The following is a 22966-nucleotide window of genomic DNA, read 5'->3' on the forward strand; positions in this document are numbered from 1 at the left end:
GCTCTGATGACTCCTAGCCGGCGACTCTGCTAATTTCCTGCTTTTTCCTATTTTTTCATGTTTTATCACATTTACTAAACAAACACATCAAAATACCTTTTTACAAGAATTATTAACTTTTGAATATAAGAGTATTAGAAATGTTGTTTTAAATACCAAGATAATGCCTTGTACTACTTTAAAAATATGTATAGTTTGGGTGTTATCAGTGGTTAATTGTAGGTTAATTGAGGTTGTTGGGGATAAAGTGGTAACCTATATCGAGGTTGAAAAGGTTGGTTATTTCTTTGAATCTGGTTACCTCTGGATTGCTAATTAAATCTAGGGTTTTGCTAATGAGCGGGGTATTAGACGTAATAGACCGAGCTGTCAGGATTCTCGTACTCAACTTGATATTCCCCCATAGGTTGCGGTTTGGTACAGTTATTACAAGATTGAACCTGATAAACTTGATTTGGTTGCGTCTCCAGCTATCCGATTTTTTTGCAAGAGACTCCATCTTGTCCGTGAGGGTTTTGATGGCCTCTGTTTAGCTATTAAGTGCGAAGAGTAGGGAAGATGATGAAGGTTATTCACCAATTGATCCAGTCATGATGATGCATAGTCATATTTCGAGCAATTCCCATGCTTCGTCCACGGTCTGATTCATTAGATTTCCTTGAGCTGCTGCATTGATCGACATCCTATGACTTACCGTAAGACCATTGTATAAGGTACAGATTTGGGCTAAACGTTCTAACTGGTGATTAGGGAATTTCTTCAGTAAGGCTTTGAATCACTCCCATGCACTGTACAGAGATTCATCATAACTTTGTTTAAAGTTAGTGATGTCATTTTTAAGCTTGGTTTGTTTAGAAGGAGGAAAGTACTTAGTCAGAAACTTCGTAGCTATTTCCTTCATGAAGTAATGGAATCATTTTCAAGTCCTACAAACGACGTCTGTGTACGATGAGTGAGAGAGTAGGGAAACAAGTATAGCTGAACTATAACTTAGCCTATTCCTTGCTGTTCATAGGAGTTTGAAAGAGAGATGAATTTGTCAAGCTGAGTTAGGGTCATCGTTCGGCAATCCATGAAATTGACAGCCATGTTAGATGAGCTATACAATATGATGTTTTAACTTGAGTGAATGTCCTTGGATCTCTGGAAATCTGATTGGTCCTCCTCGACCTTCAATCGAGGTTTGGTCTTTTCGGCAAGAAGTAATTCGTAGCGTCATCAGGTTAACGAGGGCTCTAAGTCTTTCTTTGTTGCATGCTTTAAATAATATTGATTTCGGATCAGGGATGAATATCAGCTATCCTGGTCTAGATCGGGTTTGGGTCATACACTAGGTGTGCCTATTTTTTAGTTATAGATAGGGAGGGGTATTCTAAAGTAATCCAATCTATTCTAAACAAATCTAACTTAATCTAAGTTAGTCTAAGGTAATCTAATCTATTAACTACTAAGAAGTTTTCAAACTATATTTTTTATTCTTACAGTTGTTTCCCTGGTATTTTGATAACAGAGTTTTGCACGAACTATTTAACAAACCAAGTGGCCAGATCAATTACGAAGAGGCTGGATCCTTTTAGTTCTAATAAATTAGAGACTATTCGAAAAATACAACAACTAAGTCTGTGTATACTTGTCTTTCTTAGACACCACTCAAAGCTTGTAAATAAGTTTGATTGAAACGGTATTATCTAATACCATTCCCCAGCAGCGGCGCCAAAAACTATGTCTCCTACTGATGTGATCAAAATGGACGGTTTATTTTAGTGCAGTGTCCTCAGTCCACTGCGGTATATCTAGGATACTAGAAGGAGATCGGTGTTTTAAATTTAAAATAGCGGGGCCTAAATCTATTACTCCTTTATATGGGTAAGCAATGGATGTATGACCTAGGGTCGATCGTTTAAGAAGACAATAGAATCGAACTGTAGCTGTAGATATATCCTAGTAGTTAAATGATATAAGGAGTAGAGTTTTCATATTTGCTAAGATAATTAAATAAAGCGATAAAGATAAATTTTGTAATTCAGATAAGGTTAAGATAAGTACATGCATGCTATGATTTCATCAGTTACTTGACTGAGATTGTGAAATGCTGCCTCATGAATAGGCAGTGACTTTGTACTCGGTATGCTGTACCTAGACGCCCCTATCATGTCAAGGATATGTCACTGGGTGATTACACTAGGTTTGGTTATTCTACATATACAACAATGCCCTCAACCACCAAGGTCCATCAAACATGAGTACATGTAGGCATGTGCGGCTCATCAATAGGAGCGCTCGGTAAAGGTAGCATATTTACATTCCATAAGGTCTAAATTTTCTTATGCATAACGAAGGACACGGTATTGCAAATTCAAGAGACGTGATGTGATTCGATGTTTTCGTTAACGATTGGTTAATAGAAGGTAGTTAGGTTCTTAATGAAAAGAGTTCAACCTTAAGAACACCATGGCGAAGTTACAATGTAACTTCCATGAACACGTTCGGTTATATTAACAATCCAATCCTTTATGGATTTTATACAAATAGTTCCTTAATTAACTAGAAGATCCCTCAAGCTGGGTGCAATGCTTGAGACCACGTTATGGTGCAATGTACTTGTCAACAATGGACCGTTTCCTTAGCCTTACGTAGCAGATGTACAAATTACAATAACCGTTGTGCTTAAGTATGTACGTACTACGTTTATATGCTTAGTGACTACACCTGCATGGTTAAAGACCGACCGTGGGGTCTTAGTCGGAGTTTCCGTTACAAAAGAGACATCTGTCAGAATCCATAGCTAAGGTTGACTTACTGCAACTGGTGTTCCTTTGTCAAGCTTGCTATATATTCGACAGAGTTCTCTTACCAATGGGTTGCATAGATAGATACTCTAAATTGGGGTTTACGACTTCCTAATAACAGGGACAATAACTGCATTCTATTAGTTGGAAAAGCGATTGAATTCAAAACATAATAGGAAAACTACTCAACAACATACAGAGTTTACAATATTATTTCAGCCGCATGAACGAATGACATACACAGTTGATTAAATGAGTTTACAATATACCCAGTTTACAATATTATTTCAGCCGCGTATGCAAAGGATAACTACTAGCTAATCATGGCAATAATATCATCTACCATAATAACGAACGACATTATAAAAGATAGATAAAGGATAGATTTACCAGTTGATTAATTGAGTTTCGAAAGTACAAAAGTGAAAACTTCAGATGCGCCTCCAATCGTTTACAGACTCCATTTACCGCCTACTCTAAGTAATTATCGATAATCGATAATTACATTACAATCCTAGAGAGAGAAAGTAGAGTGAGGAGTGAGATTGAGAGTGATTTTTGTGTTGAAGTGCGTGTAAAATGGGATGACAAATGACCTTCAAATAGAAAATTCCAGACCCTAGGAAGCCGTATGCTATAGCCGTATAATTTGGACAGGCCGTGTGCGCTGGCGGTATATGCCAGGGCTTTGTTCACTTGAAACCTATTAGTGGTGGTCGGATTCACCAGACTATGGCAAGAGGTATGGCTGGAGGCAGCCGTATGCCACAGCTGTATGCCATGCCCGTTTGGCTCTGGATTTCAGCTTCCGAGGTCGTAATTGTTTTTCATCATTTTTGTTCTAGATTCTTTATTTCAAGCCTGTTTTCTTCAATTCTTCTCGTACCGCCTTCATAATTACTTGATATATCAAGTAAAGAAAACAAACGCTTATTTCTTCGATAAATTCAATTACTTTATTATTTTAGGGCTTAATATCGGGAGTAAAAATGTGATTTTTTAACTGTTATCAATCCAAAAACCTAAAAATTCAAAATAATAGATCGACCATGTTTACCTGAAAACACTTGTCAAAAATTCGTAAACCCCATATTGTTATTAATAGGTCAAAAAGCCTATTTTCGGTGGAAAAAAATCTCTCTCTCGCTCTCTCTGGGCACCAGAAGAAATAAACAAAGTTATGAAGATGAGATATGGTAAAAAAAAAAAGCATAAATCCCCTAAGAAAATGAAGATTGTTGTTAGGACCCCGAAATGTATATAGTGTTAATGCGAAACAAGCTTAAAAGATGGTTCCTTAGAAGAGGGCTATATAAGGAACCTTAGTAGTCCTAATTAGATAGCTATTGCATTGTAAACTAGTTTACGAAACTATGAAATGTAAATTTACCGATTCTCTCTAATACCGAGTCTGTTCATACCTTACCACGTCTCACTCAATCTTATCACATCTTCAATTCTCACTATGATCTGACATATCATTTGGTATCAGAGCGTCCAAGAAGTGATATTACATCACTATATTGATCCAGAGATTGAAAATTACAGAATCTGATCACACTCGGTTAGATTGAATCACATTCGGTATCATCGAAAGTGATAATCTGACGTTCAGATTCCTGTGATAAGTTCAGAGAAGGTTAATTAGGTGCATTAGAAAGTGTTTCGATCATCATTACAGCTTTTTAATAACAATTATGGAGAATCAAGTTGATTTTTAGAATTTGTGTCTAAAACTCTCGGTATTGATCAATTCAGGCTTGATTCAGTGTTTAAGTGAAGATCAGAGGATTCAATAGTGTTCGTGAAGTGTTTAATCACAAATTTGACGGTTGAATTTCATTAATTCTTCAATTTTTGAAGATTTGATCTTCATTCTGTATCGTAACTGCCATACCGAGTCTACTTCAAAGTCAGAAAATCATCTCAAGTGTTGCAGATTGTGGTGTGCTTGTGATTCTATTACATTTGGTTTGGATATACGCGGCTAATTGGTGTGGTTTGAGAAAGGATTCAATTGATTTTCTAAGTTTTACACTTAGACTTGGTTTATCAACTTGTAAGATCCTGTTTTCTCAGATGTATGGGACGCCATCCAGAAGTGTGGGACCGTCCAATTATAAAGGACTGGATGCCATCCAGAATCCTGGATGCCGTCTAGTTGAACTGGCAGGCCAGTTGTGTTCTTTTAGATGTTTTAATGGGGGTAGTTTGGTCTTTTCACTTTGTGGACAAATTTAAGGCTCTAGATCAGTTTTTGAAGCACCATTTACTCCATCTTCAACTACCACATCTCTTCCACATCAATTTAGAGAGAGAAAGGGTTCTAGAGTGAGAGAGCTTAAATCAAGGGAGAAGAAGGTCGAATTGGGGCTTAGTACGAGTTCTAAAGTTGTTCATCTAGTCCCTAACTACATTTTGATTGTAGTGGTAAGTCTTAAACTTCATTTCCATGTTTTAATTGTTTAAGGGTTAGGGTTTGGGTTAGTGATGAACATAAAACCCAAATTATTAGTGTTTTGGGGGTTTTTAGGTAAGTTTGGGTCATGAGGACTCAAAGATGACTAACCTAGTGTTTTGAAATACTAAATGTGTTTATGAGTCTAAGATTGGTAAGTTAACTAATAGCGCACGTAGATGTTATGTAAGTGGGTGTTATTTGGGTATGTGGTGACCCGGATGGGTGTGTAAACCTTGAAATGGGTCAAACGAGTCCTTGGTGACCTAAGTTGTCTTACGAGTGTGGAAAATGCGATAACCTTGTGTTAAAATGTGTTTTAAGACCATATTTAGCTAGTGTTAGGGGTTTGGCAAAATTGACCCGATGTTAGGAGTAAGTGTGCAAATGGGTCGAATTTGAACCAAGGGTCAAAATGACATTAGGATGGTTAGCAAGTTGGTTGACCAACTTTAGTTTGTGATTGATTATATACATAATGTGATAGGTACATTACGTTGAAGGTTGCAAGCTCGGTTACCTTCACAAAATACTTTAAGGTGAGTGGAATAATTATATGCGTAGGTATATAATGTATTTATTTGTTGTAGCGTGAGATGTGAAGTGTCGAAGTGTTAAGACACCACGTTTCACATGACGAGTGAAGCGTCGAGGAGTTAAGATGCCACTCGGGGTGAAGCATCGAGGTGTTAAGATGCCACCTAGGAGTGAAGTGCAGAGGTGTTAAGGCACCACTCCGTAAGATAAAGGGTGAAGCATCGAGGTATTAAGATGTCACCCGAGGGTTTAGTGATACGAGGTGTTAAGTACACTAACGGATGTTATGAATACCGATGGCATTTTACGAGTGCCATTCCCTTGTACGATTGGTTAACCATGGTTATTGTGTGGTAGCGTAAGCATACTACATCGTTCGAGTCATATATATGCTATTGATGTGCTAGCTTGTGGTACCGGAGGTTAATAGCTTTGTGTTTGAGATGATAAGCTAATTGTGTTGGTAACATGTATGCTTTATGTGTGTAAGTGTTTGCAAGTAGGTATATTATATATGTATGTGTACAGTTATTGCATTCACTAAGCGTTTTGCTTACTCTCTCGTTGTTTACTCTTTTTTTAGGCTCCGGCGTAGACAAGGGTAAGGGTGTTTAATTCGATTAGAGGCCTCCCGCACGTTTTGGATAGGGGACGCTTTTGGAAAGTTCAGTTTTTGAAGTTTGACCAAGATGTGGGTAGTTTAACCCCAAACACCATCCTCTAGGTGTTGTTTGGAATTTAAACTCTTATGGTCGAAACTCGTAATTTTGAACGAAATTCGTAAGACGGCCGATGTGGGCTCGATGTTGTAAAACTTGGTTTTATTAAGGAAATCTTTTAATTTTACTTCTATTGACATGTTGTAAAAAGGGTTTCGTTTGAAAGTGTCGGGAAGCGGGTTTTCTGCTCATGTAAGTTGAGCACGCGGAGCAGAAACTTGCATTTCATTTGGACACTGTCCAATCTGCTTAGACGCCATCCCACCCTTCAGTGCTGGACGCCGTCCAGATGTGCTGATCCAAAATTTTTTTGGGGCGTGTTTTTGATATAACGAAGTTGGGTCGTTACAAGTGGTATCAGAGCATGGTCTAAGGGATTTAGGCAACTTGAGATAGGTACTTAGACTTAGACTTTATTGTGTATGCGCTTTATGCGGGACTTGTAGGAGACGGGTCGGACCGGGGATTGGTTAGTGTCTAGGATTAGGTTAACTAACTATGCGCTAATTGTTTTGTGTTGTGTTTTGCAATCATCAAGCGAGATAGTCGTTGTACTAGCGAGTTAATGCGACGTGCTCGCGTAATAATGATTAGCTACCATTGCTACGGGTTCAAATCATGTCAAACAAGCGATGTACGACGATTGTTGCGCAAGATGGGACGGTGTGAGATATATATATACTTTGTGTTATGTCTTTTCATTTCATTGTTTAACCGATTTCCGTTTTATAGTATAAAGACGAGAAACGGACCCGACAATAATGTCGGAGGTACGAGTGAGGATGTTGAGTTTACGGCTAAGGTTGAGGCCATCATTAAAAAGCAAAGAGCGGAATTTCTTGAGGATGTCCGAAAGGTTTTCCAAGAATCGATCGATGGGCAAGTGACCGAGTTAATCAATGAGCGAATGAATGCAGCAATCGAAGAGGCATTAGAAGCTAGAAACATCTATCCTTGGGGTGAAAGGGGTGATGGAATGGGTGGGCATGGAAGGCGGGACTTTCATTACAAAAATTTCAAGGATGCTCAACCTCCTATGTTTAATGGGGTGAGAGATCCGTTGAAAAGCACATGTTGGATCTCCAACATCGATATGGCTTTTCGCACTGCCGAATGCCCTCCTGAGAAGAAAACGAGATACGATTCTAGTATGTTGCATGAAGAGGCTAAGTTGTGGTGGGACGATAAGATTAAGTTGTATGGTGAAGAGCAATGTATGAGCTTGATGTGGGATGAGTTTAAAAGGGAGTTCTTTGATGAATATCGGACTCCATCTGACCTCAACAAAATCCAGGACGAGTTGCGTGATTTGCGACAAGGTTCGATGGACTTGGTTACTCTCAAGTCTACCTTCTTGTCAAAGACTCATTTTGTCCGGAGTATGTAGGTGATGACCGAATGTTGATGCTAGATTTTTATCGTACACTAAGCGATGAGTTGAAGAGTAAGATTAGTCGGGGAATGGCTAAGTCTTTTGATGAGTTATTTGAGTTAGCTCGGGGTTTCGAGCCGGAGGTTCCAAAAAGAAGTGATTTCTCTTTTTCTAAGAGAAAATTTGAAGGTTCGAGTCATTCGAGCTTTTCAAACAAAAAAGAGCAAGAGCAAGAAGGGTTCCGAAAGTGTCAATAGCGTGAAGAGGAGTGCTTCTGGGGGCTTTTCTTATACATGCTAAAATTGTGGACAAATGGGCCAAATGGCTCGTGATTGCCCGAACCCATCTTCCGAAAACAAACTTACATATTTCAATTGCCAAAAGCAAGGACACCGAAAGTCGGAGTGTCCCAATTTGAACACCGATCATGTTAAACAGTTAGAGAAGGTGGCGGGTACGGCTCGAGGACGAAATTACTTAATGACCCATGATGAGGCCAAGCAATCAAACGAAGTTGTCTCAGGTACTTTCATGGTTAACTCTAATCCGGCAAGGATCCTATTTGATAGTGGTGCTAATTTATCGTTTGTTTCTCCAAGTTTTGTGTCTAAGCTTGATAAACTGCTAGCTAAGTTAAGTCATCCGGTAGAAGTCGAAATAGCGGATGGTAAGACAGTGCTAGGGGTTGATGTGTGTAATGATTGTGATATTGTGTTTGGTTCCGAAACGTTATTGATCTTATCCCGATGACCTTAGGTGAATTTAATATTGTCGTTGGTATGGATTAGCTCGATCGTTATAGAGCCGATATTGCATGCCATGAAAAATCTATTCGTGTGAAGACCCCAAGTGGAGGAGAGTTAATTATTCATGGCGAGAGACGGAGAAGACTTGTGCCATTATGCACTTATGCACGGGCACGTCGTTTTCTTGTTAGTGGTGGCATGGCTTTCCTTGCTCATGTAGTTGATACTCGCGGAGAGCCACCATCCATTCTTGAAATTCCGGTGGTTAGTGAATTCGAAGACGTTTTTCCGAATGAATTACCGGGTGTTCTGGTGGAAAGATAAGTTGAATTTCGCATTGAGTTGGTTCCGAGTGCTACTCCATTGCTAAAACACCTTATCGTTTAGCACCAATGAAAATGCAAGAGTTGTTAAATCAAACCCAAGAATTACTTGAAAAGGGTTTTATTCGACAAAGTGCTTCTCCATGGGGTGCTGTAGTTTTATTCGTTAAGACAAAGGATGGTAGTATGCGGATGTGCATTGATTATCGTGAGTTGAATAAGGTGACAATCAAGAATCGTTATCCATTGCCTTGGATTGACGATTTGTTTGATCAACTCCAAGTCGCGACTTACTTTTTTAAAATTGACTTAAGGTCCGGCTATCACCAAATGCGGGTCCGTGAGGAAGATATTGAGAAAATGGCCTTTCAAATGCGTTATGGGCATTTTGAGTTTGTAGTTATGCCTTTTGGTCTTACGAATGCACCGGCGGCATTCATGGATCTTATGAACCGAGTGTGCCAACCTATGTTGGACAAGTCGGTGATTGTGTTCATTGATGACATACTTGTCTATTCGAAGAGTATGAAGGAACATGAAGATCATTTGCGTGGTGTGTTGAAGACGTTGCGGAAGGAGAAGTTATATGCAAAATTCTCCAAATGTGAATTTTGGCTAAGGGAATTTCAATTCCTTGGCCATATTGTGAACAAGGATGGTATTCAAGTAGATCTGGGGAAGACTGAGACGGTGAAAAGTTGGGGACGACCGACTACGCCTACGGAAATCTGAAGTTTTCTCGGATTGGCCGGTTATTACCGTCGGTTTATCCAAGAGTTTTCTAAGATCGCTTCTCCATTGACTAAATTGATAAGAAAGAACGCGATATTTAATTGGGAGAACGAGCAATAAATTGCTTTTCAATTGTTAAAAGAAAAGTTATATCAAGCTCCGGTGTTAGTGTTGCTGGAAGGGGTAGAAGACATGACGGTTTATTGTGATGCGTCTTTAAATGGGCTCGGTTGGGTTCTAATGCAACGAGGTAAAGTCATCGCGTATGCCTCTCGACAATTAAAGGAACACGAAACGAGATATCCGACTCATGATCTTTTGTTGGCGGCGGTTGTTCATGCGTCGAAAATTTGGCGCCATTACTTGTATGGTGTCAAGTGTACAATTTATTCGGATCACAAGAGCTTAAAATGTAACACCCCAGCTTAACATGACCACAATATTGTCCGCTTTGCCCGCAGGCGCACGGCTTTTTCTTGGCGACCACACACGAGAAGCACTTTCCCAGGAGGTCACCCATCCCGGTAGTGCTCTCGCCCGAGCACGCTTAACCATAACGTACTCGCACATCTGCTCTGCCTGTGATCCCAAAACGCGTTGTGTCATTTAAGCGTGAGTATTACATTATAATCCCATGATCACTCATGTGTGTGGGCAATGTGGGATTTTCCTAGGGTGTTACACTTAGGGACTCATCGTCCTCGATGAGGTTTGCCCCACCACCCCCAACGGCACATGAGTGGCTCTGATATAAAACATCTTTTTAAACAACGAGATTTGAATTATCATCAACGTAGATGGATGGATGTGGTGAAAGACTATGATTGTGAAATACTTTATCATCCGGGTAAGGCGAATGTTGTCACGGATGCGTTAAGTCGGAAGAGTCAACATCCGGCGTTACGAGTAGGATCGTTACGCATGATTATTACTAACGATTTTCTTGTAAAGCTCGGTGAGATTCAAATTGAAGCTTTTGTTAACAATAAGCATGAGGAACGAATAGTGGGACAAATGAAGTCTATTACTTTAGGTCCGCATGGTTTGTTATCCTTTCAAGGACGAGTGTGGGTGCCTAGAATGGGAGATTTCCAACGAGTGCTACTTGATGAAGCACATAAGTTAAAGTATTCCATTCATCCAGGCGCAACGAAAATGTATCTTGATTTGAAGAAAGAGTATTGGTGGCCGGGCATGAAATGTTATGTCGTAAAGTATGTTGAACAATATATCACGTGTTTGCAAGTTAAGGCCGAGCACCAAAAGCCGTATGGTAAGTTACAATCGTTTGAAGTCCCGAAATGGAAATGGGAGCACATTACCATGGACTTCATTACAAAGGTACCAAAGATGGCGAGAACCCAATTTGATTCGATTTGGGTGATAGTTGACCGGTTGACGAAAAGTGCTTTGTTTCTTCCCATTCGGGAAATGATATCGTCGGAGACTTTGGCTAAAATATTTATCAAGGAGGTGATATCGAGACATGGGGTTCCTATATCTATTATTTCGGATCGAGATACCCGTTTCACATCCCGGTTTTGGGAAAAGTTTCATGAAGATATGGGTACACAATTGAAATTGAGCACGGCGTACCATCCTCAAATGGACGGTCAAACCAAACGTACGAATCAAATATTGGAGGATATGTTGCGGGCATGTATTATTGATTTCGATTGTAGTTGGGATGAGTACTTACCTTTGGTGAAATTCTCGTACAATAATAGTTATCATACTTGTATCGGGATGCCATCTTATGAGATGCTTTATGGGCGTAGGTGTCGAACTCTGATTTGTTGGGGTGAAGTGGGTCAAAGAGAAATCGGGAGTACCGATTTGGTTTTGGAGACGAATAGCAAGATTGAGATGATTCGGACTCATTTGAAGGCGGCTCAAGATAGACAAAAGTCGTATGCCGAAAAACGTAGGCGATTGATTGAGTCCAAGAGGGTGACATGGTAATGCTTAAGGTTACGCCATGGAAGGGTATTATTCGTTTTCGAAAACGAGGAATGTTAGCTCCTCAGTTTATTGGGCCATTTAAGATTTTAGCTCGTGTTAGTGAAGTTGCGTATCGATTGGAATTACCCGAAGAGCTTGCGAGGATCTATACTACATTTCATGTTTCCCATCTCCGTTAAGTGTCTTGCGGATGATTCTTCATGGATGCCATTAGACGAGATTGAGCTAAAGAATAAGTTAGAGTATGTTGAGGAGCCGATTGCAATACTCGATGAAAAGGTGAAAATGTTGAGAAATAAAGAGGTGAGAAATTTTAAGGTTCAATGGCGTCGTAGTAAGGGTTCCGAGTTTACATGGGAATCCGAAGAGTTTGTTTTGGTATATCTTCCTGCTTGTGATGCGGCTTGGATTGCGAGGACGCAATCCGGTTCAAGTGGGGGAGAGTTTTAAGATCCTGTTTTCTCAGATGTATGGGACGCCGTCCAGAAGTGTGGGACACCATCCAATTATAAAGAACTGGACGCTGTCAAAAATCCTGGACGCCGTCCAGTTGAATTGGCGGGCCAGCTGTGTTCTTTTAGATGTTTTAATGGGGGTAGTTTGGTCTTTTCACTGTGTGGACGAATTTAAGGCTCTAGATCAGTTTTTGGAGCACCATTTACTCCATCTTCAACTACCACATCTCTTCCACATCAATTTAGAGAGAGAAAGGGTTCTAGAGTGAGAGAGCTCAAATCAAGGGAGAAGAAGGTCGAATCGGGGCTTAGTGCGAGTTCTAAAGATGTTCATCTAGTCCCTAACTACATTTTGATTGTAGTGGTAAGTCTTAACCTTGATTTCCTTGTTTTAATTGTTTAAGGGTTGGGGTTTGGGTTACTGATGAACATAAAACCCAAATTGTTAGTGTTTTGGGGGTTTTTGGGTAAGTTTGGGTCATGAGGACTCAAAGATGACTAACCTAGGGTTTTGAAATACTAAATTTGTTTATGAGTCTTAGATTGGTTAGTTAACTAATAGCACACCTAGATGTTATGTAAGTGGGTGTTATTTGGGTATGTGATGACCCGGATGGGTGTGTAAACCTTGAAATGGGTCAAACGACTCCTTGATGACCTAAGTTGTCTTACGAGTGTGGAAAATGCGATAACCTTGTGTTAAAATGTGTTTTAAGACCATATTTGGCTAGTGTTAGGGTTTTGGCAAAATTGACCCGATGTTAGTGGTAAGTGTGCAAATGGGTCGAAGTTGCACCAAGGGTCAAAATGACATTAGGATGGTTAGCAAGTTAGTTAACTAACTTGAGTTTGTGATTGATTATATACATAATGTGATGGGTACGTTACATTGAAGGTTGCAAGATCGGTTATCTTTCACAAAAGACTTTAAGGTGAGTGGAATAATTATATGTGTAGGTATATAATGTATTTATTTGTTGTAGCGTGAGATGTGAAGTGTCGAAGTGTTAAGACACCACGTTTCACGTGACAAGTGAAGCGTCGAGGTGTTAAGACGCCACTCGGGGTGAAGCATCGAGGTGTTAAGATGCCACCTGTGAGTGAAGTGCCGAGGTGTTAAGGCACCACTCTGTAAGATAAAGGGTGAAGCATCGAGGTGTTATGATACCACCCGAGGGTTTAGTGATACGAGGTGTTAAGTACACTAACAGATGTTATGAACACCGATGGCCTTTCGCGAGTGCCATTCCCTTGTACGATTGGTTAACCATGGTTATTTTGTGGTAGCGTAAGCATACTACACCGTTCGAGTCATATATATGTTATTGATGTGCTAGCTTGTGGTACCGGAGGTTAATAGATTTGTATTTGAGATGATAAGCTAATTGTGTTGCTAGCATGTATGCAGTATGTGTGTAAGTTTTTACAAGTAGGTATGTTATATATGTTTGTGTATAATTATTGCATTCACTAAGCGTTTTGCTTACCCTCTCATTGTTTACTCTTTTTTTAGGCTCCGGCGTAGACAAGGGTAAGGGTGTTCGATTGGATTAGAGGCCTCCCACTCATTTTGGATAGGGGACGCTTTTGGAAAGTTCAGTTTTTGAAGTTTGACCAAGTTGTGGGTAGTTTAACCCCAAACACCATGGTCTAGGTGTCGTTTGACCAAGTTATGGTCGAAACTCGTAATTTTGAACGAAATTCGTAAGACGGCTGATGTGGGCCCGATGTTGTAAAACTTGGTTTTATTATGGAAATCTTTTAATTTTACTTATATTGACATGATGTAAAAAGAGTTTCGTTTGAAAGTGTCGGGAAGCGGGTTTTCCGCTCACGTAAGTTGAGCACGGGGAGCAGAAACTTGTAGTTCATTTGGTCGCCGTCCAATCTGCTTGGACGCCGTCCCACCCTTCAGTGCTGGACGCCGTCCAGATAATTGGACGCCATCTAGATGTGCTGATCCAAATTTTTTTTGGTGCGTGTTTTTGGTATAAGGAAGTTGGGTCATTAAACAACTACTACAGTTGACATTCGGTATCATAAACACTTGGTTTCATTAATATTTTGTTTGTTACTAACTTGTTTCCTTGTGCAGCAAGGATACCAAGTCTTTTTCAAAGGAATTGGATTCTTTGAGTTCAAATTTTATAGAATTTGGCTACCGAGCCAGATACCGAACCAGAATATCTGTATACTTGATACATTTGGGGTTTAAGTGTTCAAAGGCTTCATATTCTGTATTTACTGAATCTGTACCGAATCAGCGTGTGATAATTGTTATTTCTATCAGTTTCTAATACAGAATCTGATATACTGAATCTTCTACAGTATCGAACCAGATACTGAGTATGATATAGTACCGAACCAGATACCGAATCTAATATTTTGTTAGATTTTTCTGAACCTAAATATTGGATTGTGTGATATACCGAATCTTTACCGATCTGCCTCAGATTTTGTCAAAATGTCTACTCAAGATACATTCATTATTTGGTTAGATTCCAGACCTCCAATGTTGTTTGATGGAAAGTACAACCAGTGGCTTCATCGTATCACTTAGTACATAGACAACAAGGGTGAGAAGGCAAAATACATATGGGTTTCTTTGAAATAAGGTCCAGTTGTAGAATTCCATCCGGAAACTGGTATGCCAATTCTAGTCTATGAATTTTCTGGAGAGAGCCGTGAGAGAGCTCAGGGTGATATTGAAGCTAAAAATATCATCATGCAAGCTATCCCATATGAGTTGTTTGAAAATGTTGATAGAAAAACTACTGCTAAGGATATATGGGATGAGATCAAATGATAATAAGAAGGATATGACATGTCTGATGTCTCCAAACTGAATAAGGCTCTGGGATTTTATGAAGATTTCAAGCAGGAACCTGAAGAACTACTCAAGGATACCTACCGACATTTCAATGGTGTTCTGAATGAATTGAAAATGTGCAACATTACTAAAGTGAATGCTGAGATTAACATGAAGTTTTTCAAAAAGCTCAATGCTGATTGGCTTCCTTATGGAACCATCATTCAATCTACCAAAGAGATTGATAAGATGAATATTCATGAGCTTGTTGGAGCCTTATGGTGATCCAGTCGTGTCTAAACTTCAAGAGGAAAGGAAAGAGTCTTCTCATGGTGATCCACTTACCCTCATTGCTAAGAAGAAGAGCAAAGCTTGTACCACTTCCAAAAGGTTTTCTAAGAAAGTGCTTGTTGAAGAATCAACTGATTCTGAAGAGTTAAATCTTTCGGATGTTGATGATTCTTACCTTGAACTAGTCAAAATGGCTGCTATGTTCACCAAATCAAGCAATCAATGCAAGAATTCATCTTCTTCCTCCTGCTACAAGAAACCTGATTCATAAAAACATCAACATGCTGATTATTCTAAGAAGGATGATTCAAACTGTTACAATTGTGGCAAAACTGGCCATTTTTTTCATGAGTGCAAGATGCCTAAGAAGACCGATGCAACTTACTACAAGAAGAAAATATTGATGGCGAAGGTTAAGGAAACTGGGGAGAGCTGAAACCTATTGATGATACTTGGTTCAACTGGACGGATGATTCAGAATCTGAAGTGGAACATGCAAATGTCTGCAAGGTGACCAAGCTTATCAAAGCAAAGGAAGTAATGGAGAACTCTGACTCAACATCTAATGATGATTAGGGTTTCGATGTCTGTGTTTGGTATATTGACTCTGGTTGTTCTCGGCACATAACAGGCGATAAATCCTTGCTTGTCAATTACGTTGACAAATTACTAGGAACGGTTACATTTGGAAATGACGAGATTGCAGTAATAACGGGTTATGGAGATTATGTGAAAAATAGCTTAACAATCAAAAGGGTATCATATGTTGAGGGTTTGGGGTGCAATTTTTTTAGTTTAAGTCAATTCTGCGATGGAGATCTCAAAGTTCTCTTCGAACATCGTCAATGCTCGGTGCAATCCACCGATGAAAATGATCTCCTTGTTGGTAAACATTGTTCTTCACTATACACTATTGACCTTAATGATGCACCATCATAAGGAAACATGTATTTGGCTACTCGTTTCACAAAAGACTTAGTTGATGGTATTCCTACCTTTCAATATGATAAGCATCATGTGTGTCCATCATGTGCAATGGGTAAGCTAAAATGGACTAATCATCCACATAAGCAAAACCCCAATACTTCATCGTCTTTGCAATTATTGCATATGGACTTATGTGGACCCATGAGAGTTTCTAGCCTCGGTGGTCGGAAACATGAGCTTGTCATAGTAGATGATTATACTCAATATACATGGATTTTTCTTTTGAGGGCCAAATCTGAAACCCCCGCCATTATCAATGAGTTCATAAAGAAAACTCAACGCTCTTTTAACAAACATGTTAAGAGCATCAGAACTGATAATGGGACAGAATTTAAGAATGACTTGCTTGATAGTTATCTGAAAGACCAAGGCATTGAACATCAGTTCTCTGCGGCAAGAACACCCCGACAAAATGGAGTAGTCGAACAACGTAATCGTACGTTGTGCGAGGCAGCTAGAACAATCCTTTCCTACTCCAAACTACCTCCGAAAATGTATGGGGGGAGGCCATTTCAACTGCTTGTTATACCCAAAATCGTTGTATCATAAACAAACGTTTTGATAAGACTCCTTATGAGTTGCTATATGGTAGACACCCGAATGTCAAATACTTTCGTGTCTTTGGTTGTATATGCTATGTACTTAATGATTTTGACAGCCTTGGAAAGTTTCATCCTCATGGCGATCATGCCATATTTATCGGTTACTCGTCAAACAAAGTTGCTTATCGTGTCTATCACAACAGGACAAAGACGATCAAGGAAAGCATTAATGTTCGTTTTTATGAGTTATCGGGGATGGATTTTGAACAAACCAGTTCAAAACCCAATCCTAACCTGGCTACTACTTCTTTCGCACAAAACTCAATTTTCTCGAAGAAGGGTGTTCCTACGGTGACTACAGAGGAACTAGATATCTTGTTTGATAGTCTTTACACTCCTCAATGGCACTCGAATGTTCATGCCATACCGAAATCACCAACACAATCAATTACTGTGGAGACACAACCAAGTCTCTATGATGAAGATACAACATTAATGGATTCACCTGTTGCTTCTTCTTCCTCCATTCCACCTCCTGATGATAATCTTGAACCGATTCAAGATACATCACTTGATACAATTCCAGTTGTTTCTCTGGAAACTCAAACTAACACATTAGACACTGTTACATTAGAACAAGAGGATCATGGCTCAACGTCAACAACAGTTGATATTTCAATGGATACCACTAACGTAGGACCTCTTCCACATACCAACTGATGGACTAAAAGTCATCCAATTGATCTTATCATTGGTGATGCAACTGCTCCAGTTTCAACTCGAAGGGCTACTCGAAATATGTGTTTGTATACTTCCTTTCTTAGTAATATTGAACCAACTTTGGTTGCTCAAGCTTTACTTGATCCAAAGTGGGTGATAGCAATGCAAGAAGAGATAGGTCAATTTGAACGTTTGAAGAACAAAAAGGATTTTCAAGAACAAGAAGGATTATGATGGGTTTGTGGTTAGAAATAAGGCACATCTTGTGGCCAAGGGATATTGACAACAAGAGGGTATTGACTATGATGAAACATTTGCTCCGATTGCAAGGATAGAGGCTATTCATATGTTTCTTGCTTATGCTTCACATATGAAGTTCAAGGTTTTCAAATGGATGTCAAATCTGCTTTTCTGAATGGTAATCTTCAGGAGGAAGTTTATGTTGATCAACCAGAAGGCTTTGTCGATCCTATTCATCCAAACCACATCTACTATTTGGAGAAAGCTTTTTACGGTCTAAAGCAAGCACCACGTGCATGGTACGAGACCTTGACAAAGTATTTGCTGGAAAATGGCTTCTCTCGTGGAACGATTGATACAACACTCTTCATCTATAAAAACCACTGTGTTCTATTGGTTCAAATTTATGTTCATGATATTATTTTTGGTTCCACGTCTACGGCCATATGCAAAGAATCTGGTGACCTTATGGCCAACAAATTCGAAATGAGCATGATAGACCAGCTCAATTTCTTCTTGGGGTTACAAGTCAAACAACTACCAAATGGCATTTCTATCAGTCAAACAAAATACATTAACGACATGCTAAAATGTTTTAAAATGACTGATTTGAGAACAATGTCAACTCCAATGAGGGCTGTGTTAAACGCTGATGAAAATGGGGAACCCTTTGATATAATGCTTTATCGGAGCATGGTTGGCTCTTTAATGTATTTGACTGCCAGTAGACCAGACATTACATTTTTTATAACTGTCTGTGCCCACTTTCAGTCCAACCCTAAGAAATCACACTCCAAAGCGGTGGTTAGAATTTTTTAGTTCCAAAAAGGTACACCTAACCTTGGAATCTGGTATCCTCATGGATCCGATTTCACTCTCACTGCTTATACGGATGCGGACCATGGAGATTACCATGTTGATAGGAAAAGCATATTGGATCACTTCAGATGTTGGGGAATAGTTTAGTTGGTTGATCATCTAAGAAACAAAACTGTGTTTCATTGTCAACTGCTGAATTTGAGGATATTGCTGCAGCTCACTGTTGTTCTCAAGTTTTGTGAATGCAAACTCAACTATTAGACTATGAATTTAAGATCACTAAGAACCAAATATACTGTGATTCACAAAGTGCAATTGCAATTACTAGCAACCCGGTCAAACATTCTAAGACTAAACACATAGATATTCATTATCACTTTATCAAGGACCATGTAGAAAAGGAAGATATAGAATTATACTTTATGCCTACAAAAGTACAATTAGATGACATGTTCACTAAACCTTTAGATGAAGTTAAGCTAAAGTTCTTGATTCAGCAAATAGGCATGGTGGAGTATAGTGCTTAATTTCTTTAGTTCTATTGGAACTTGTTCCTGGGATCTTGTATTTAGGGGCGAGTATTTCTTTCTAGGGGTAGCAACTACAATAAATGCTTAAGATATTATCTTTCTAGGGGGAGCTATTGCTTTCATGTTAACTCTTTATGCTTATATTTCAATTGTTACGATATGGGAAGGCAACTGATTGATATCATGTTTCAAGGGGGAGTTATTAAATTTTCTTATGGAATGATCAAAATGGTGATTTACTCACGTGTATATCACATTTTGAGGGGGAGAAAGGGAGAAAATGAAAAAGAAAATTAATTTTCAAAAGTGAATTCATAAAAACTTATGTTTTAATCTGATAAAATTCACTTTGGCTTGTATACATCTCAGTATGCAACCCGTTTCAACAATTGATATCACTGAAGATTTGTGCTTTGTACATAATTCAAAAATTTTCTAAAGTACAAATAATTATTTTAGAAAATTCATAATTCATAAAAATATGAAAAGTTAAAATCCAAAAAGATTTGAATTTTTTCATGAATAAATGCTATTTTTAGCATCATACTGAGTCTGACCACAAAAAGTCCAGATTCGGTAAGTCTCAAAATGCTCAAAATTCACTCAATCTTGAATTTTAATGAAAATATAATAAACCTGTGAATTTTCTGATATTGATTTGGCAAAGTTTGAAGTTAAGTTGTTTAAAATTTGAAAATGGACTGCATTCGGTATTTTAGGCCCATTCGGTAAGGCCCAATTTGACTCATTTTCGGTATCTATAAATAGAAGAGTCAAAGTCAAAGGTTCTGACGTTTTCTTAAGCTTATAATGAATCTAATTATCTTACCGAGTCTGTGCTAATCTACCGAGTCCGTTCAATATTTACTTCAATTCTTTGGTAATTCATCTTTTTAATCAAGTTTTTGTTATACATATTATAGATCTGAGTTAAATGAATGATAATAAACCAAAAAAGATCTCTTATTACATGAACTAGACTTTCAACTTGTAAAATCTTTAACGAAACTGAATCTGAGATAAACCTTAAATTTAAGATTAAATATTTTTCATGAGAAGTTGAGAAGTCTATTCTGTGATTGAGAAGTTGATCTATCATAAAGGCGAGTCTGATTGCATGATTAATTGAAGTTTTAATAGATTCAGCACATACCGAATGTGTTCATGCTACAGTACCGAGTTTGGTCAAATAAATAACATGATTATCTGATTCTTTTGAGCTTTAAACTGATTCTGGTTATGAATATGAGTGTTATATGACTAGAAATGCATGATAAGAGAATAACATGTGAATTTTCAAGTTACCAAATCTGATACTAGGTATGATACCGAGTCTGATATTTGGTAAAATTAAAATTTCTTGGTTTGAATTTAAAATCTTGCATGCTTATTCTAATTAATCTTTGTGACAAGAAAAGTTTATTTGGTAACAATATTTGACAACATTTCAAGGTTACCGAATCTGCTCATTTCTTTTTGAAAAATGACTAAGTGTTGATTGGATTTTTTATGTTATTGTTTGAATAACCATGATACTTGTTTTAATTTTTGAATGCTTAAATTGGTTATCATGATTGTCAAATACTTGTGAATAATTTGAGTAAATGATTTTTATAACTTTGAAAATCCATAAAAATCATAAAATTGAAAAATTCAAAGGACTTTACAAACAATCACTTCATCAAAACTCAAAACCAACATTCCTGTCAACTGTTGGCTTGCTATTCTAGAAAGTCATCAACTCTGGACTGCCTTAAGTGCTACTGTCAGTGTGACTGATACAGATTTGAGACTTCTCAACAGAACTATCAAATTTGTTGAGGCCACACAACCTACAGCTGCTAATCCGTAAGGAGAAGCGGCTAGGTTTGAGTTTGAGTTGAGGGGGTTAAATGGACGAAGGAGGATTGCAAAGGCTGATTTCAAAAGGATCTTTCAGCTTCCTCTTGTAAACAATGCTCCTGCATTTCCATCCACTCAACAGATGATGAACTCTGTTTTCCAGCTGGGATATAGTGGAGACACTAATGTTACACCTACTAAGTTTCAGAAGAAGTATCTACACTTCAGGTGGTATGTGATCTTCTCTATCATCGACCGGTGTTTCCTAATGACAAGAAGTGGATCTGATAGCTTGACGGTCCCGATGCTGAAGCTGTTCTACTCATTCATAAGAGTAGAACACCCAGATTATGCTGAAATATTGTGGGATCTGGTACAGGCTCAAGTGGATAAGACAAGGAATGCCTATGTTCCTTGTGAAAGGTTTTTCTGTCTTTTTATTCATGATGCTTTAAATGCTTGCAGAATTGCAAATATTCCTGTTCCAGGTACACAGGAAATGTAGATGGTAAGCTTTGCAGAGGTGAAGATGAATACTCTGGTGTTATCTGACAATCCTTTCACGACACCAATACCAGAGTGGTTGGTGAGGTTGGCTAATTCCTTAAATGCCAGAATCCACAATTATTATGAGGTAGTATGGATACCTATTCTGAACTCAGCACAACAAGAACCATTTGAATCAGCTGATGGTTTCAGCCCAGAGGTTGTAGAAGAACCTGTAGCACAACCCAGACCAGCTTCCACCTCACTTAGGGTTATCCGATCTACTCAACCCATGAGGATCAGAGAACCTAGTCCACTTAGGATTGAACCTACCCTATCAACTACACCTGAGGGGAGTGACACTGATTCTTCAGCAACGTCTCCTGAATTTCCGAGGAAGAGTACACGATATATTCCTAATGAGATGATTGAGACTCCGCGAATGTAGCGACCCCGACAAATCGTCAAGTGACGGCGTCGACTACGTGGGTCCCATTACCTGGTCATAAGTCTTTATGACAATGTTTGACCAAAATATGTCACCCTCATTTCAAAATAAAGATTGTTTTCAAAGTTTACAAGAATTGTTCAACCAAAAGTTAAGTTACAAGGTTATAAGTACATTTGAAATCTAGGCGACACGGTTTAAAGTAAAGTCAAAAGACGCTCCATGAAATGCATGTATACTCAACATCCAATGCAAGTATCAAATAATGAGCGGAAGCATGTATCACATATCGTGCAAGACCTGAGAAAAACATAGAAATCTGTCAATGAAAACGTTGGTGAAATCATAGGTTTAAGTAAGTAAGTGAGTAAAAGTAAGTAAGTCGAACCACAAGGTTTGCAAAGTTGAAATAATAGTAATACATTCTAAAAGTTAATATTCACGAGCACCCAATTATCAAAGCTTAACATTCCATCCATTGTATACCCCATCCATAGTGCTAGAACAAACACTGATTCTCGAAAATATATTTCATCCGTAGACGGTAGCGAACCGTCAAAGATGAGGGTTGTCAAACCCATATGGCCATATAACATAAGTTCTCGCTTACACCCGTCAAGTGTAACTAATGATAATCGAATTGAGGCTTTTTGTTCTAAACTCGTATGTAGAATGTTTGTTTTCCCGTTCTTGTGTTCACTTAGTTCAAAAGAATCGTTTATGTTTTCTCATCCCAAATATAAGTTCAAAAAGAGTAAAAGTGGGACTATGATCTCACCTTTGATTGCAAGAGTGAAATAGTACTTCAACAAGTAAACGTGCAAAGAACAATGCTAGTCTCGACCTAAACAATTAGGTTGTATCAATAACGATAGTCACGAAGGGTCAAAGATGTTCAATTAGTCCTATGGCTCAATACGACTCGATTAATATAGCATGTGAAGCAAATTGTCAAGTTTCATGCAAGATACAAGTATAAAAGCATGTTAGGAAGATTGCATAATTAATTGGTTAAGTTTGACAAAAAGTCAAACTTGGTCGGGTCAAAGTCAACGAAAAAGTCAACATGTTCGGGTCGGGTCCCGGACAAATTTTCCATGTTAATTATTCATATACAAGTATATTAAAACAAGTTTCATGTGAATCGGAGGTCGGTAGC

The 22966-nt window shown here is 38.5% G+C and overlaps 1 non-coding gene across 1 annotated transcript; it reads left to right on the plus strand.

Annotated features, from left to right (window-relative positions):
- The first annotated feature begins 737 nt into the window (after nt 1-737).
- Nucleotides 738-843, plus strand: LOC139894758 (small nucleolar RNA R71). The gene has a single exon (XR_011775243.1). It is a non-coding gene; the product is annotated as a small nucleolar RNA R71 (small nucleolar RNA).
- Nucleotides 844-22966: the final 22123 nt, after the last annotated feature.

This window comes from Rutidosis leptorrhynchoides, chromosome 2, assembly GCF_046630445.1.
Source record: "Rutidosis leptorrhynchoides isolate AG116_Rl617_1_P2 chromosome 2, CSIRO_AGI_Rlap_v1, whole genome shotgun sequence".
Lineage (NCBI taxonomy): Eukaryota > Viridiplantae > Streptophyta > Magnoliopsida > Asterales > Asteraceae > Rutidosis > Rutidosis leptorrhynchoides.